This window comes from Felis catus, chromosome E1 (assembly GCF_018350175.1).
Source record: "Felis catus isolate Fca126 chromosome E1, F.catus_Fca126_mat1.0, whole genome shotgun sequence".
In the NCBI taxonomy this organism is placed as follows: Eukaryota; Metazoa; Chordata; class Mammalia; order Carnivora; family Felidae; genus Felis; species Felis catus.
In genome coordinates this window covers 57,604,681-57,622,328 of record NC_058381.1, presented here as the reverse complement: position 1 = coordinate 57,622,328, position 17,648 = coordinate 57,604,681, and the positions used below count along the sequence as shown (strand labels likewise).

The 17,648-nt window shown below is 56.4% G+C and overlaps 2 long non-coding RNA genes across 3 annotated transcripts; one reads left to right on the top strand and one right to left on the bottom strand.

Annotated features, from left to right (window-relative positions):
• Positions 1–6,888: 6,888 nt before the first annotated feature.
• LOC109494477 lies at positions 6,889–7,757 on the bottom strand. Its single transcript, XR_002149404.3, has 2 exons — positions 7,480–7,757; positions 6,889–7,127 (listed from the first exon to the last, which is right to left on the bottom strand). It is a non-coding gene; the product is annotated as an uncharacterized LOC109494477 (long non-coding RNA).
• Positions 7,758–8,002: 245 nt separating this feature from the next.
• Positions 8,003–9,574, top strand: LOC111557839. 2 transcript variants are annotated; one of them, XR_002738229.2, is made up of 4 exons: positions 8,003–8,140; positions 8,313–8,514; positions 8,654–8,780; positions 9,317–9,574. It is a non-coding gene; the product is annotated as an uncharacterized LOC111557839 (long non-coding RNA). The 2 variants fall into 2 exon arrangements; XR_006589988.1 differs by having other exon boundaries at positions 8,077–8,214.
• The last annotated feature ends 8,074 nt before the right edge of the window (positions 9,575–17,648 follow it).

Genomic DNA, 17,648 nt, shown 5'->3' with positions numbered 1-17,648 from the left:
AGCGAGCGCCGGGGAGGGTCAGAAGTAGTGAGAGAGAGAGAGAGAGAGAGAGAGAGAGAGAGAGAGAGAGAATCTCAAGCAGGTTCCACGCCCAGTATGGAGCCCAATATGGGGCTCGATCCCATGACCCTGGGATCACTGCCTGAGCCGAAATCGAGAGTCGGACGGATGCTCAACCGACTGAGCCACCCAGGTGCCCCCATCTCGTTCTTTTTTAAAAACGGTATCGTTTTCCACGGTACGGATGCATCGTAACTAAGTAAGGGAATCCCTTGATAGACACTTGTGTATGATTTGATACAAGGCAATATTGTTTTAAAAAAACAGAAATTCTTTTACATTTCATGGACTAGATTTCAATCAATGCTGTTGTAAACAAGGCTTTAAGCAGTGACTGAAAATACAATTCAAGTGACGACCCGTGGGAAGTACGAATGCGCCCCTACAGGATGAATGAGCATAACCCGATGGGGCGTTGTCCTCAGGGGGAGGGTGGGGGCCCCCGTGGCCCAGGATAAAATGTCCGGTGGCCTGATGCCTTCTGAAAAGCGTGCTGTGACCCCAAAGGGGACGCGGTGGGGACGTGGACACCTGGTTGCTAAAAGGACACCTTTTTTTTCGCGTCTTTTCTTTTGGTTCACTGGATACTTGGGTTTGCCTTGGGTTTGGGCACAGACGGTCAGTTGCTCAAAATTTCTTTTACTGTGACAAACAATACTGAACTAAACAATCTTAAACTTTGTATACTTGAGGGCACACTGTGGACAGTGCTATGCCAGAGAGTATGGCCACTTAAAAATCTTATATATGGGGGCGCCTGGGTGGCTCAGTCGGTTGGGCATCTGACTCTTGATTTCGGCTCAGGTCACGATCTCGTGGTTTCGGGGAGCGAGCCCTGCGTGGGGCTCCGCGCTGCCGGTGTGGAGCCTGCTTGGGATTCTGTCTCTCCCCTTCTCTCTGCCCCTCCCCTGCTCGTGCTCTCTCTCTCTCTCTCTCTCTCTCAAAATAAGTAAGTAAACTTAAAAAAAAAAGAATAAAATGACCCCCAGGTTAGGTGACTGACAATAAATGACCCCCCGATTGGGTGGCTGAGAACTGTGTTTGTTACTTCTCGGTTTTCTGTGGATTAGCCGGGCGGGTCAGGCAGGCGGCAGGCTGGCTGCGCTCAGGGTCCCGGCTGAGAGGGCCCACGTGGCCTCGCAGCCTCGGCTTCTCCCTCGGTGGTCCCGGGGTTCCAAAGGCCACGGGCGCTTCCCAAGTCGGCGCTGCGTCACATCTCTCGTTGGCAAAGCCAGCCGGGCGGCTGAGCTCAGAGCGAGCCACCCAGGGGCACAGCCACCCAGGGGCAGGCAGGAGCAAGTTGGAGCCGTTATTACAACAACCTGACCCAGGAGGGCACGAAGAGGGAACGTTGTGGCAGGCAGCAGAATAAAAATAAAATTCTAACAGGCCACCATCTTAAAAAAAAAAAAAAAAAGTCCCACTTAACTCCCAAGTTAAACCAGAGGTGGCCAATTTGGGAATTAACCTTCTGGTAGGACCCTCCTCCTTTTCGGTTCAATCAGTCTCCAACATGGAAAGAACACTTTGCACTCAAAGGTTTAATTACGGGCTTTCCTTCCCACTTCCCGCTCCCCTCTCCCCCACAGGGCTCGGCTGCAGGATAATTTGCTGCCTATGGATCAAGGTGGCCGTGCGCAGCTCCCATAAAGGGGGTGCATGTGTGGCAGCGTTGGGGGCGGGCGTACTGAGCACACCCAACCAGGTCTCTAGTTGGATCGGCTCGCTGTTTAATGTGGTCTGCTGCTAACAGCTACCTTCCAGCACTTTCCAGTGCTTTGGAGGCATGGTGGGGCAGTTGGTCATTAAGCGCCTGCCGCGACTGAGAGTCCCCGGGAACCGGGCGTCCCGGCTGCCCCGTGCTCTGCCGATACGGCACGCAGGGGAGAACGAGGAGGGGGCAGGTGTGGGGGCAGCTGGCAGCCGGCTCTGACCTGAGGGCGGACACTGTCACGGCTGGCCGTTCAGGGCTGGAGGGTCCCGGGGCGCTGGGCACGGAGGCACTGGCCCCAGGTGGAGGAGTGGCCAGCCACCTCTGGCCACATTCTTGTTTTAGGGCCCCACCCCACCCCAAATCTCCTTCCCTGTCCCTTGCTCCACACCGACCACAGTTGGGTAGACGATTTTCAAGGAGGCTAAGTGTTGGGGGGGGATGCCTCAGGGAGAAGGAGGAGGCAGACTCCGCGGGGGATGCTCATGCACGGGAAGGGACGTCTAGCCCCTCAGTTCTAGACACAGCAGGACAGGTCCCCTTGAGAGCCCGATGGGGACCCAGTAGCACCTTATTCCTCAGCACAGACCCGGCTCCTTTCCCCTGGGTCCTCCGCGTGCCCGCTCCTGCCGGCTCTGCACCCCGAGGGGGTCTCCTGGAATAAAGTCAGGGATTGAAAAGAATCCTGATTCATCGCAGGGCCTTGGCTGCCGAGAAAATTCTCTTGAAGGCTTTCTTTTCTTCAGCTGCTGTTTCCCAGGGGTGAGGGCTTACAGAGTTGGCTTTTCAGCCAACTGTCCATGACTCAGAGCCCTGAGGGGCCCAGGCAGGAGAGGGGCCAGAGACCCAGATGTGGGGCGGGGATGGGGTAAGTGAGGCCCCACGTTGGGAGAGCAGAGCCGGGGTCGGACACAGTAACTAACAGCGCGCGTTAATCCGTGACCGCACGCGCCTCTCCGGCCGGGCATCGGGCGGGCGGTCTTACGTATTTGCGTTCCCTTAACTCACATCCCCTTTGGGGGCACCTGCTAAGGCCCTCGTTTAGATGAGGAGGAAGCACAGGTTGCCTGAGCCGGTTGCCAATTGCAGAGTCTCATTTCTTCCAGATGCTGCGTCTCGGCCCCCGGGGTGGAGGCGAGAGTGGAGACGGAAGGGTGCAAGGCGTTCCCAGGGCAGGGTGCCGGGCTCGAGGCCGGCTGGGGCGTCAGGAGAGGAGGGGTGGCCACGGCCCTGTCTTGCTCATCTTGGGTGAGGCCGGTGCCCTGTGGATCTCTCCAGCAGCCCGCTCTCCACCGGGGCCACGCGGAGGGTCCAGTGTATCAGGGACCCTCAGACGCATCCGGGCGTTATCAGGGAGGCTCTCACGGCGGCTGCAAGGCTGGTCTGAGCTGGACGGTGGTGGAAGTGGCACAAAAGACCATAAACAAGCACTGAGATCTACCCCTCTCACAAGGTAACACCCCGAAAAGCAGAGCAGAGGAAGGACTCAAAGAAATGCTGCGAAAGGTTTCTTGGCCACTGCAGAGCTGTGCCCTGAGGGTGTGGCTGAGAGCCCGGAGCCCTGGGTCCTGTCCAGACCCCTCCGTCCCGTCTGGACATCTCTCTCTCTCCCTCTCTCTCCCTCTGCCCCTTCTGTAGCTGTGTGCGAGCTCCTGCTTGCTCTCAGGCCCTCGGCCAGGGCTGGCACCCTGGCCTGACTCCAAAGAGCAGAGAGGCCACGCAGAGTTCTTTCTCTCTTCCATCTTCAGAAGCTGTGAGTCAGTGTTCGTATTTTTAGCAGCATACACAAATCTGCTACATGGAAAAGATTTGGAGGGACGCTTGCACCGTTAAAGTAACAAAGGCAATTAATTTGGATCCAGTACCTAGGGCTGGGGCCGGCCAGCCAGTGTTCTTTGATCCAGGAAAGGAAGGAGAAGGAAGGTCTCCTGGTTCTCCGGGGACGAAGGCACCCATGGATGGGGGCGTCCCAGGGATGGAGACACTCTGTGCATGGAGACACCCTGGAGAAGGGGGCATCCTTAGACTTCCCCCGAGCAGCAGAGTGGAGCTCCCTGTCCTGGTGGGTGGCTGGCATGGCCTGGAGCCCGGGGCACTGTGGACGTAGGCCTGGCTCAGGGCAAGCCTGTACCACCCGCAGAGGTCAAAGAGCGTGGCTTCCTTCGCGTTGACTCCTCAGGCCCCCGAAAAAGCCGCATGGTCTCCCGGGCATCCAGTTCACCCTGATGACAGGCTTCTTCACCACGACCACCCCGTGCTGGAGAGACGGCGGGTCTCTCCTGCTCTTGGGAAAAGCTGGAACTTTTGCCCTTGGCTTCTGAGGTCCTCCTCAGTCAGTTCCTGGGACCCCCCACCCCCACCGCCCCCCGCCCACCTCATGCATTGTAAGCGTACGAAGCACAGATCTGTGACCAGACCGTCGGCGTCTACACTGACATCTTTGCCATGACCATCCCTGAGGACCCTTCCGGGAGGCGCTGTTGTCCAAGAAGAGTCTCAACTCAGAAGTTACAAGGCACCGGGTCTGGCCTGACTGTGGCGCCTTGGACAGCTGCTCTAACGTTTCTGGGCCTCAGTTTCCCTGTATTATCATTTGACGATCCATGTAATGGGTGGAGACAACATCATGCACATAAGGAAGGGTGAAGCCAGGTTTTCCCTGCTTGTCTTACAGGGTTGCCGAGAGGACAAAGTAAACTGAAAGGGGGGGGGGGAACGCTCTCCAGCAAATTAAAGGCGGTGACACATATGAGACGCCTGGTAATCCTCTCCCTGGGGTTCGGCCGCCTGGACCCGGGATCGGCCCGGCCTCCTGGGATGAACTCGTCATTCGTGACAGATCAGTTGCCTTTGCTCCTGGAAAGAAAGCAGGAGGTTTCTGGGGGTCGGAACCATGCAGAGAGGTGGGTGGGCCCTCATAATCCCTGCATCATCGGCTCAGACGGTTTCACCCCTCTCTGGATGCCTCGCATTCTCGGGAGGCCCACGGGACAACCCTGACCCCCCAGCACACACAAAGACCTTGTGCTGAGATGCCCCATCACAGACACCCGGGGAGGGGAGCTTCAGATCCGAGCCGGACCCCGCAGCGAGCCTCTGCCCAAGGAGCAGACCGCCGGGAAAGGGTGGCTGGGGCCCCAGAGACTCTCCGGGTTACCCCCAAACCACCGACTCAGAACTCACTCGCTCTGTTATTCAACAGTGTTGGGCATCGCAGGAGAAGTTGCCGATTGCCCGCCACTTGGCCAGGCCCGGCCTGAATCCCCGTGAGATGATGAGGCGGGAACTGGTGGCTGGTCCTCGAGGGCCTCCTCCAACGCGATCCACACCGTGGTCAGGCTGTCCCAGCACCACCTCCCCACATCCTCCCAGCCGCCTGGTCCCGGGGGTCGACCTTGCACCTGGCCTCTGTCGGGTGTGCGAATTCACATCGGCACGCCTGTCCCCGACCTGGTTCGGGCCCTCGGCCTCTTGCACCTGATCTCACAACGGTTCTATTGCGACGGTCCTGAGGTTTAAAAACATTTATAAATAGCATAACAACATGAAGTTGAAACACTCACGAGCCCTCTGCCCAACGCAAGGGTTTCCTGCCCTCCCTGGCTTACCTGCCACTCACAACCTCTCAGGGTCGCCTGGCTGCCTCTTTTCAGCCGCCTTTGTCTTGATCAAGTGAGATTTTTCCCAACTACGCTGTGCACTTAGCAGCTTTCTGGCTTCCAGATGCAGAAACTTGAGCGCTCCCGTCTCCCTGCCTGGTAGCTGTCTCCTTCCGCCCCCCCAGCCGGCTCGGGCTCTGGGGACACCCCTCCCTCGGGCCAGTGCCACCGCTGCCCATGTCCGGCGCTCCCTCTCGCGTATGCTTCAGTCCGTTCGCCCGCCGCTGGGCCACGTTGCAAACAATCCCGGGCCGCTTCCCCCGCGTCTGGAGACTGACCATCTCTCAACACGTGCTGTGAATTCGCTTTTTAAGGAGAATTACTCCTTTTCAAGAAACATCTGAAAGGGGCATCTGGGTTGTGGGATTGTGGACCACGTGTTATTCTCCTCCTCCTCCTTGCTGTTAATGAAGAAAGCCGAATCCATTTTGAACCCTTTAAAATGTTTTCAACATTTCACCATGAAGATGTTCAGCAGAGGCATTTCAAGGAGGCTCGCCTCTCAACTCGACGATCGTCCGTCATACGGGGACGTTGTCCTACGCGTGGACAGCCGTGCCACGTGCGGGTGCTGTTCAAGATGCTACCACGGGGCCTCTCTGTTACAAGGAGGTCTGTCTTCGCCCTCCAGGGGCCCATCATGGGGACAAAGAGAGGACAGGCATATGCACCTCTATGCACATAGCATTTGTGTTATTGGGTGTAGGTCAATTGTCAGCCCGCAAATGGTCTTCAGCCCTTCGAGGACACAACAAACCTGGGCCGGACCTCAGGGGAGGCTCTACAGAAGAGGTGAGGGCAGCACGGAGGGGGTACCAATTTGACCTGGGAGGGCAGGTGAGACTCTGGTCGGAGGTGGCATTTTGAGGGTGGGCGTTGCTAAGCAGAACTAGGATAAGGAGGCGGAAACTTCCAGGCTGGAGCAACGGAGGTGTGAAAGGGTGAGGGGCCAGGGCGCAGGCAGGAGAAGGATCCGGGAGGCTGAGTCAAGGTCAGAAGGCAAAGGGTGATGAGCGCCTAGCTAAGGATTTTGCATCAGGGGCTCTCAAGTACGAATTTCCAGGGGTGGGGGCAGGTTCGTGTGAGGAGAGATCCCATGGGTGGCAGTGGCCTTGGTGGACAGGGAGGAGACGGGATGCTGGTGAGGCAGCCGTCATAACTCAGGGAAAATGCTAGAAGCAGGAGGGGTGGCGATAGGAGAGGGGGTCAGAAACACTCAAGAGACAGAATCCAAAGCTGACAGATGTGCTGACAGTCCCTTCGAGCTAAGGGGACGTGGGAGGAGGATGGGCCACCCTGAGGCTTTGACTTAGGGACTTCCGGGGAAGGGAGTGGGAGATAGCGAGCTCCGGTCTGAGTCTACAGTGTAGAGGACCAGGGCGCATTCCAGGAGGAAAGGTCCGGACCTGAAACCCAGAGAGGGGAGGGCATTTGAAATCATTAAAAACAGGATAGAAAGATGTTTAATGATACACGTTTAATGCCGTGGGAACAAGGAGCGACGAGCAGAGAACAAACAGTAGCTAACGATTATTCATCATGGAGGGAAATTCGGTTTATCCGTGCACCAGTACTTGGTTAACTGGGCGTGTGGGTGGGACAGAGGCTTCTGCGTGGACACAGGTACAGGCTGGTGAAGAGCAGCCAACCGTCACTCCGGTGCTGGGGTCGGGGTGAGGGCGGCGGGGAAGGAGACACTGGAGGGAAACCAGAGGGCGCTGCCTTGGGCGGTCTGCAGATAAACAGTCTTCTCCCCAAGCTTGCAGAGGGCTGGGTCCACCGAGACTCGCTCACGCGAACCTCCATGGTTAGGCTCACGCACGCACACGCACGCACACGCACGCACACGCGTGTGTACAAACAACGAGGCTGGGGAAGTGGCTGCTTTGAGAAGGTGTCTCTGTCTTCCTCAATCCCAGCTGGCTTCCTGAAAGAGGGGGCGCCCTCCCCTCTGCCCCCTTGCTCTTCGGCCATTTTCTCCCAAACGTCTGCCCCTCTACCCCCGTTTATGCAGAAGCAAGGGTGCCCTGAGAAGCAAGAACCCCTCACCTTCCTCCGAGGCTAGGTCTGCATGGCCCCTCCTGCCTCCGGAAAAGCATCTTTTCAGCCCGAGGATTTCCACCCCCGCCCCCACAGCTCATCGGAGCCACAGTCCCGAGGAGGTTTCTGGTCTCAGTGAAGACGTCAGGGCTGGGGGCCAGGTGTCTGCTTTTTTGCAGACCTTTCGGGAAGGTGGCTGGTTTTGTCCAGAAGAGTGTACATCTCTCTGGGATCTGTCTTCCATCCTTCGCTCTCCCGTTAACCCGGTGGTGGTTGGGGGGGGAGGAACCCTTCCCCCCCGACTTCTTTTTTTCTACGTTAGCCCCCTCTTCTGTATCGTTTTGTGTTTTTAAACCTCTGTGCCCGGCTCCCATGATGGGAAGTGCTGTTTATGTCCAGGGCCCCTTAAAAAGGCCGCGAACGGCTCCCTGGCTGCGGTCCTCTGCGTTTGTTTCCTTGGCAACCGGAGGCAGGGAAAACAGAACCTGTCACATGGAAAATGTCAGTTACAGCAGATCTGGGGGGAGGAAAGGAGGGGTGGGGCGGAGGGAGGAGAGAGGGGAGGAGTGGAGGGGGAGGGGAGGGAGAGCAGGCAGGGGACCCCGGGGCCTGCCGCCACCCCGGGCTGGCGCCCCTGCCCTGCCCAGCTGATCATCATATTGTTTCAGAGGTAATTCGGTGGCTTTGGGCACAGAGCAGGGCATCCTAGCAGCAAAGCCCCTCCAGCCGCTCGCTTGGAGCCCGGTCTGGGCAGGCGGACCAGGAGGTTCGGGGGAGGAAAAAAAGATGTCAAGTCTCGGCCACCCAAAGTCCCCAGCATCTACTCCTTTCACCCTCCCTAGTGATGCCCACCCTTGCTTTATGCCAACCGATCCATGCCTCTGCCGAGGAGAGGAAAGAGGTTCGGGCAGAGCGTTAATATTAATCAACACCGGCCTCTCTCCAAAGGACGGCGGGGAAGCAGAAACAAAAGAAGGAGGTTTGCTGAAACAGCCCAGAATATTACAGCGGGAGAAGCAGTTAATGGGACTGGATGCCAATGAGGTGTGTGGGGGCTCCCGAGAGTAGAGAGGGCTGGAGAGAGCGTGCGTGTGTGTGTGTGTGTGTGTGTGTGTGTGAGGGTGTGGGTGGTGGGCATGCGCTCTCTGCAACCTTCTGCTGTTGTCCTCGGAAATTCCCGCAGCCTCCCCAATATTCTGATTTCCCGGGAGAAACTCGGCCGGCCTCCCGGGACCCGGAGGGAGTGGGGACGAGACGGGCTGCTTGCTTGTGCGTGCCTTGCCGGACCGGTTCTGTTCGTTCTGAGAAGAGTAAGCCTCCACACGAGGGATCCAGGAAGGGGCGAAGGAGGGTTGCCCCGTCTTGCACGGGGATGTCTGGGGGAGTCTCCGGGGAGGCTCTGTCTGCAACGCGGGACACCGGACGTACCGGGGACGTCCTGCTTCGAGGATCTCTCCCGCCCGGGGTTGCCTCTGGCTGAAGTCGCATTGCCTTCTGACAGTACATCCTCGAGCCCCGGCTGAGTACAGGTTCCCCCTTTAACGCCTGGTCCCCTGTAAGCATCCTTGCAAAACCAAACAAACTTCCCGACCTCAGACGAAACAAACAAACAAAAAAAACCAAAACAAGAAACAAAACGCGACCACAGCAATGCAGCGATGGCAAAACCGGATGCAACTGACCCCCAGACTTCCAGGCTGTATTATTTGCTCCAAAGGTTCCAGCTTCAGGCAGCCGCAGGGGAGAAAAGGGGAAATCAATTATTTTCCCATGTTCTGTCACTGTAATCTCTCCCCCCAAGGTTCGCTGGGTGGGGACACTGCTCCTTTCTTTCATCTTTTTCCAGGACTCGTCCAAGTGACCATCCGGTCCACGTGGTCCCCGAAGGTCCAGGAGGAAGCTGGTCCGCCGGCGACTATGTCAATCACGGCTCCACGTGCCTGCCACCACGCGCCGCGCTTAGAGACCCATATGGACCTTCCCGTCAGGCTGGGACAGACTTAAATTATGACACTTTTCATCTTGATTGACAATAACCTTCCCCTGGAAGTTGGGGAACAGCCCAGCTACAATTACGTCTTGTACAATAAAATGAAGGAAATAATTTTATGATTCATTATTTTATGAATATGGTCTCTGGCAGTTGGCTAAGGAGATAATCTTCATTCCCACTGCTCCTGCGTTTTATTTTATTAAGAGTTAACTCTCGATTATCCACATGTGAGCCAAAGAGACGTATTTATTCCCACAGCTGTTAGGTCTTATTATTTTATTATTATTGGTTTGGGTTTGTCCCCGGGCTCTGTTCCGGGTGTGAAAAAGAATCACGGTTTCTCATTCTGAATTACGTGCAGTAAATGTTTATAATGTCACTGCCACCTCTCCCTTCTTCTGGGGTGGGTGGCTATTTTTTTTTTTTTTATTGCGGTAAAAGACACATTACGCAAAATTACCGTGTTGACGATTTAAAATACCTTGCAGTGGTATTTAGTACGCTCATGATGTTGCGCCACCATCACCCCCGCCTAGGTCCCAAACGTTTTCACCCCCCGAAGAGGAAACCCCGCGATAAAGGGGTCCCCCTCCAGCCCCGGCAACCAGGAATCTGCCTTCTGTCTCCATAGATTTCTCCCACTCTAGACACTTCATGCAAATGGGGTCGTACAACAGGGGCCGTTACTGCCCGTAATGGAGCCAAGGTCCATCCATGTGGCCGCAGGGACCAGAACTCCGCTCTTCTCCGTGGCCGAAACAACACTCCAGTGTGTGGACTGGCCGCACTCTGCTTATCCATTCTTTCGTGGATGGACCTTTGGGGCCTTTCTATCTTTGGCCGTTGTCCATGGTGCTGCTGTGAACACCCGTTTTCAGTTCTTTTCAACTGGTTTCGCCAGCGGCCGTACCCCCTTTTCAGTCCCCGGCAGCAGGTGTGAGGGCCCCAGTTCTCCAGGATGTTTCTTCCAGCCGGCCTTCGTTGTGTCAATGGAAAAAACCAGTATCTTCAAGGTCAATCTCTCTCCATGTCCCTGGCCTTCGACCTTGGTGCTGTGATGTCATCCCTTGGCGCCACGAGGGGTGACGGAGCAGCGGGAGAGTCAGCAGGAATGCTGCTGTGCCCTCTGACCCGGGAGCTGCGTGTCGTGGGGAGCCCACAGAAGCAGGCCCACCGGGGACACCGCCGGGCAGGGGATCCTCATGGTGTGGGGGGCAGGAGTGGTGCTGGGCTTTGGAGAAGGCTCTCCGTCTGCCATTAGCTGCGCGGCCTTGGGAAATAATTTCCTATTAAAATGGTGTAGCAGACCCTGTTGGTGCCCCACTCAGAGCCCCTTGACATTGACCTCTGTTTGCTCTTATGCCCGGACTCGCTGCCTGAGTCAGGATCCTTCTAGGTAGAGGTGTAGGCCAGAAGTGCTGAGGACTGATGCCCCGGAAGCAGCCTTCCACCCAGGGTGTGCAGGGAGTTGGTGGATAACCTCTCGGGCTCCAGGACGGGTCTGTCTGTCTCCTGGAACTTGCTGCTGGAGCTCTGTTCGCCCTCGGTGACAATCATGACAATCGTATGAATGAGGTATTTCCATAAGCTCCTTCCGGTCCTCGCTCCGCACTGCTACCCTCTGCCCTCCCCTCTTGATTAAGTGACTTGCTGTCCTTTCCTGGCCTCGGAGTCCCCTCCCTGGGGATCCAGCCACAATGTGTGGGTTCTGTCTTTCTGTCTCCATAGATTTCCACCTCCTGAACGGGCTTGGTCCCGCAGTGGACACCAGCAGGTCCTCGTGGTTGTGAACACAGACAGAAGCAGTTTGCAATCATTAGTATGTTTTGGGGGGCTGTCTCCCCACGGGGAGAAGCGAAGTGGAAGCAATATGGAGGCAGCTTCATTTTAGCACGCTGTTCTTATCCTGTTAACGGGGATCAGCAAGGCGCGGGAGGCAAAATCCCAGGTGTTTATCTCGTGGGGACAGCACCCATGTTCCGCCGCTGTGGTTTGGGTCCCTCTCCGAAATGCTTTTTTTTTTTTTTTTTTTTTTTTCCGAGGCTGAGTCGCTGATGAGCAGACTTCCCCTTTGAGCATTTCCCCCTCAGGTGGGGCGGGGAGGGCCGGTGGGTGCGATAATGCTGGTCTAGAAGCAAAAAATTGGCTTTAGATAATCCACAAAGTGGATAATCAGCCGTGGAAAATTGAGAGGTGGCCATGGTTATTTATCCCTACCCTGATAGGGACCATCTCGAGGGAGAGGGTGGGATGAAACCTGATGAGGGAGAGAACCAGGACCTGGAAGAGAGAAGGGGCGGGGGGTGCTCAGTTCAGCAGGGTCCTCAGTAGCCTCTTCTGGAATGGGCAGCTGCCAGCTGGAGCCACTCGTTCTCGGCCCCTCTCACAATCCACCCTTCCTTCGGGAGGTGCGACCCACTGTCACGTGTCGTGAGCCGCGTCCTCAGAGCCTCACACCCTAAAGATCAAATCTTCTTTAACAGGGCTTCCAGAACTTACCCTCTTAGCAGGCTCCCCTGACTCCCGTTTTTACCAGATTTTCTTCCCGTGAGAACTCAGTTTACCCAGGACCAGAGCAACACAATGGAAGCAGAGGAACAAGTGGTTTTCTCTGGACCCCGTTCTCAGTACTGGCTTCTTGGGGGGTGGGGTTCTCCAAGAGGACGGGGGCGGGGCGGAGAGGTGGAAAGAGGTCCGAGGGCAGGGAGGATGGAGGAACTGATGGGCGGCCCACGTTGGCCCGAAGTCCCCTGCTCACCCTTTCCTTGCCGTCGGGCTGGGGAGTGCTCGGGCCAACTCCCTAATTATCTTGGGCAAAGAGAAGGAAGATCAAGTTTCTACCTGCGCTGGCTTCCCGCCTAAATCCTCGGAGCCCCTGCCTCCCAGACCCCGTCGTCCCATCGCTATGTGTTGGCATCTTTCCCAGGGAGACAGAGAAACAGGTGCTCCTGGTGCTCCGGCTGACCTCCGCCCTGGGGCTGCCCCCTGCTCTGCCCACCAGCCCGTCATCTCTCAGCCCTGCCGGCCCCCACCCCTCACCATTGCCCCCTGGCCAGCAGGCAAGGGGTGCGGTGTGTGTTTGGAGGAGGAGAGAAATCGCATGTAGGGTCGGGTCAGGAGGTGCGTGGAGGGACTCTAAAATGTGTAGACTCTTGCCCGTTCCGAGAGGTCCCGCTTCGGATGCCTCTTAAAACCCGGGAATCCAGGCTCCTGCCCGCTGACCCTCCGGAGGGTCCAAGGCCGCACCCGCCCTGGCTGTTCGCAGCTGGCCTCCCCCGGGCCAGAGTGCCCGTGCTGGTGCCTGGCTGGCCACCGGTCTGCTCCAGCAGGCTGGGTCTATGACGTTCCGGACTGCGGGGCTGAATTTTTCTCCGCACTTGCCCTGAGTTCTTTGTAATAATAGCTGCTCCTGGGCCATCACCTTCTCCATCAGAGAGACCCATCAAATGAACCAGCCGAGCCCATAAATTATAGCACAAACCATTCCAAACAATAAAGGCATTTTACTTACTGAACCATTAAATTTACATACTTAAATTAGACCCAACCAGACGTCGCACGGGGATGTCTTGGGGCCAGGCAAACAGTGAGTTTCGGGAAGCGCGATCCGGCGGTCCCCACCCCGCACATGAAATTAATGAGGTGCTTCAACTCAATCATCATTAAAATCACATCTTTATTTGGGTACTTAGCTGGGTTTGACCTGCTGCTGTGGGCAGCCCCAGAGTCACCCCTGTGCCCTGGGCCGCCTGACCGCCGGCCAGAGGTCAGCAGGCGGCCGGTGGGTGGCTGCGAGGCGGTTCGAGCCCGGGACACATCATTGGCGGACGTGGTTTCTGCCTCCGGGTTTTATTGGAGGCTTGACTCTGCTTTTCTCTTGTTTGGAAACCAGACGCCCCCAAGGTGGGCTCCTTTGACCCCCACTTTGAATCTGACATCAAGTCTGACCAATTACATCTTGGGAAAAAAAATTTTTTTTTACGTTTATTTATTTTTGAGAGACAGAGAGAGACAGAGTACAAGTGGGGGAAGGGCAGAGAGAGAAGGAGACACAGAATCCGAAGCCGGCTCCACAGAATCCGAGCCGTCCGCACAGAGCCCGACGCGGGGCTCGAACCCACAAACGGTGAGATCATGACCCGAGCCGAAGTCAGACGCTTAACCGACTGAGCCACCCAGGCGCCCCCCCCCGACCCTTTTTATTTTATTTTATTTTTTTACATCAATTACATCTTTTAAATATTTCTTGGACCTTTGCCTCTTCTCTATTCCTAATTCCTAACTCCAGTGTCCGAGTTCAGGCACCTACGTTGTCCCTTTGGTGTTAATTCAACTCCAAGCGCCTGCCACCAGAACAGTTCATGGAAAATTCTAAATCTGGCCTCCTCTGCCCCAGCTCGGAGCCCCTCAGTGTTGCCTCCAGGGGAAAGGTGGATCCCTGGGTGTGGCGTTCAAGGTCCCCCTGCCGCTGCGTCCCAACCCCCGTCTCTTCCAGCTTTGTCTCCTGTCACTCCCTGCCTTGACCGTTCTAGTCCACTGAAGCCAAACTTCCCGGGGTCCCCACAGGAGTGTGTGCTCGTACTCCCCACAGTTAACTTTGCCACATTCCTCCGAGATGGGCTCCCAGAACGCCCTGGCCCAGAATGTCCTTCCCGCCCCTACCTTCCTGTGCGCTTGTAATTGGTCTTTTCAAAGATCCTCAGGTGGGGCTAAATACCCCCACGTAGCTCATGGGCCTCCCGTCACGGACCCCCGTGTTTGCAACGACCAGTTAACATGCCCTGCTGGGGCAGGGTGGGCATCTCCGTGTCTGCACCCTCAGCGCGCAGAGAGTCTGGCAATCGGGGACGCTCCAAAAAGCCTGCCAGGCAAATCCCTCGGAGAGAGCGGACAGCAGGCCCCCCACCACGGGCAAGCCCAGCAGCCCTCAGCCCTGGAAGGCGCTTCCCCTCCGTTTGGGCGTGAGTCGGCCCCAGCGTGACCCTGGTGGAGAAACGCTGTCATGGTCACAGGGCGGGGAACCCAAGTACTTTTCTGGACCTTGATGGAAACTGGGTTATACTTGGATGTGGCCTGGGAAACATCCAGGACGCGTCAGGAAGCTCCTCGTCTCGGTCGTCCAGCAGCTGAGTGTTCGTCTCCTGGTCATTTTAAGAACTGGCCCAGGACAGGTGTATGCATCAAAATGCCAGGCAGGGGAGAGCTGAACATCTCCCGGGGGGGGGGGGGCGCTGCTGGTTGCTTGGGGTGGAAACCCACTGTCTGCTCCCTGCCGAGGTCATCTCCGGTCCCTTCCAAAGGAGAACTCAGCGGGGCGGCGGGGGGCTGGCCCTCTCTTCTGTTCCCCATCTGTCTTCCCCACACCCAGGCCAGGTCTCTGCCTGGAGCCTGGGTTTGGCCTATAGCTGCGCGCCTGACAGCAGTAGAACGCGAGCCACGTCTGGGGTTTTAAACGTTCGAGCAGCCACGTTCGACACGCAAAAAGAAAGAGGTGAAATTAAATCTGATACTATGCTTTATTTCACCCAACGTATCTGAAACATTGGCACGTCGACGTGGAATCAGCTTGCAAACGCCCTAAGAACATATTTTGCATGTGTTATTGGTACCAGGCTTTGAAATCGGCCCGTGTGTCCCATCACAGCCCCCGTCATTAGGAGAAGCTTTGTTCCGAGGGCTTGCGAGCCACGTGTGGCTGGTGGCTACCTAATTGGACCGCGCAGATGTTCCCGGCTGACATCAGAGAATGTCTTTGTGGAAGCGAATATCCTGAATTCTGTAGCTGGCCCTTCCTCCAATTAGGCATGCAGGGGGGAGGCAGGAGCCGGCCAGCCCCCCTCCCACCCCAAGCTCTGAACAATACCCAGGCTTCCAGCAGGAGAGGGAGGAAGAGGGAGCATCAGGGATGCCATTGACGCTCGACACACAGCCTCAGCAGAGGCACCAAGAACGAGGTCTTCGCCAGCTCTGGGGGCCCGAAGTCGCTGCCACCGGGGACGTGGAGAACACGCCCTCGGGGAGTCCTCGCGGCCCAGGACGCCACGGGGCCGTGGCCGCGATAATGGAGCGAAGGCCCGGCATCGGAGGCGGGCTCCAGGATTTCCTAGGTAGCCACGGGCACTCGCACGCACCATGATTAATGGCCGGATACCCTGGTGTGAAAACCATTTAAAAGATGGCATTTTTGTCACGGACAGTGTTCCACATACAGTAAAGGTCACACACGATGAGAGCATTATCCGTATTTCTTGGGCAAACACGCTTAACCTTGTAGAGCGCAATTCCTCGGCGGATCAGCCATCCGTCTCTCGCACTTCAGAGGGGCCGAGGGCGCGGATTCTCTGCTGAAAGGCTCGAAGGAGCATGGCAGTGGCACCACGCAGGGGCTTCGGACAATGCGCTGAATTGGCTGCCGGCCTCTCGCTGTGGCGGTGGGCACAGGGCGCGAGGCCCCGCGGCCTTCGAGTCGCCACCGGGCAAAGAAGCTTCTTCCGAACATCGGCCGCTGCGGAAGACGGCGGGGTCTGGGGACAGAAGAGCATTAAAAATCACATTCTGGGGGCTCCTGGGGGGCTCCGTCAGCTGAGCGTCCGACTTCGGCTCAGGTCACGATCTCGCGGTTCGTGGGTTCGAGCCCCGCGTCGGGCTCCGTGCTGACAGCTCGGAGCCTGGAGTTGCTTCGGATTCTGTGCCTCCCTCTCTCTCTGCCCCTCCCCTGTTCACGCTCGCTCTCTCAAAAAATGGATAATTTTTTCTTTTTTTAAAGCAGGCTCACCGACTGAGCCACCCAGGTGCCCCTTCAGCGATAGCCTCTTAATCTAGCGCAAACCCTCTACACCTAACGCGGTTCCCGGACCGCAGTGTGCTGACGAACGCCTGACAACCTGTTCTCCGAAAAACCAGTGTGTATGCATGTGTGTGTGCGCGTGTGTGAACGTGTTTACGACAAGTTTTACTGAGAAGAATCCTAAGTTTGTGCGAGGCACAAATTTACAGACGATAATAAGCTCTGCGATATTCCTTGTTGCAAATTCCATCCAGTCAAGTGATGCTCGGGATGCTTTGTGCTGATTTTTGCCGAGTTCCTTATATCTGTACTTACGGTCCAACCGCACCGCCCCCCCCCCCCCCGCCCCGGACAATCTTTTTTTGGTGACGTTCACAACGTGATGGCAATAAACCCGTTTAAAGTTGAATCGTCTGATCAACGTTCTCTCGACTGCTTTCTCGAGTCTAGACAATCAGGAACACCGCGTACATCAAGCCCTGACTTGCGGAGTTTGCCAGTTTCCGCGGTGAACATCCTTGCAGAGTTTGCCAGTTTCCGCGGTGAACATCTTCTCCTCGCAACCAATTTCGAACTGAGGGCATGACGTCACTGAGCGTGGAGTGGAAAGAAAGGTGTGGTGCTCACCATTATTTAATATTTCCACCGTACCGATGCAAGAAATGCGAATAAGAAAAAAGAAACATTAGGGCGTAGCTACACATAAAAATGTAGCCAAATAATTAGTAAGTGGGAGAGTTTGGAGTTTTTATGACCATTGTTTTCAACACATTTTATTTAATTGTAAGTTTATGTGATTAAATTTGTTAACGTGTGTTTATTTATTTTGAGAGGAAGCATGAGCGGAGGAGGGGCAGAGACAGAGAGACAGAGAGAGGGAGAGTGAGAGACAGAGAGAATCCCAAGCAGGCTCACAGCTGTCAGCACAGAGCCCGAGGTGGGGCTCGAAGGCACGAACTGTGAGATCATGACCTGAGCTGAAGTCAAGAGCCGGACACTTCACCGACTGGGACACCCAGGCGCCCCTATATACTTAAAATTTTTTAAAACGGCTGGGTTTAACCACCAGTGCACAAAATTCCCGGCGGTTCAAGCGTCGGCGCTGGTGAGCGCGTCGAAGCCGGCTGTTGTCTCGGCCCCTGCCGGCTCTCCACTGCCTCGGGCTCTTGTCCTCTACTCTGGCCACCCTGGATTTCTCCGCTCTCGGAGCTTTACACAGTCCCGGGAACGCTCCCCTCCTCCCAGACCCGTCTGCCTCCCTTCCTTTCCTCTCCCTTCTTGGTGATCGTAGATTCCAACCTGGAGCCTGGGGCGGAAATCTCTCCATTATTATCTTACCTCCTGTCGCAGCAAATAACATCACTGCCTGGTATCTCTGTCGCCGAGACCCCTCTCCAC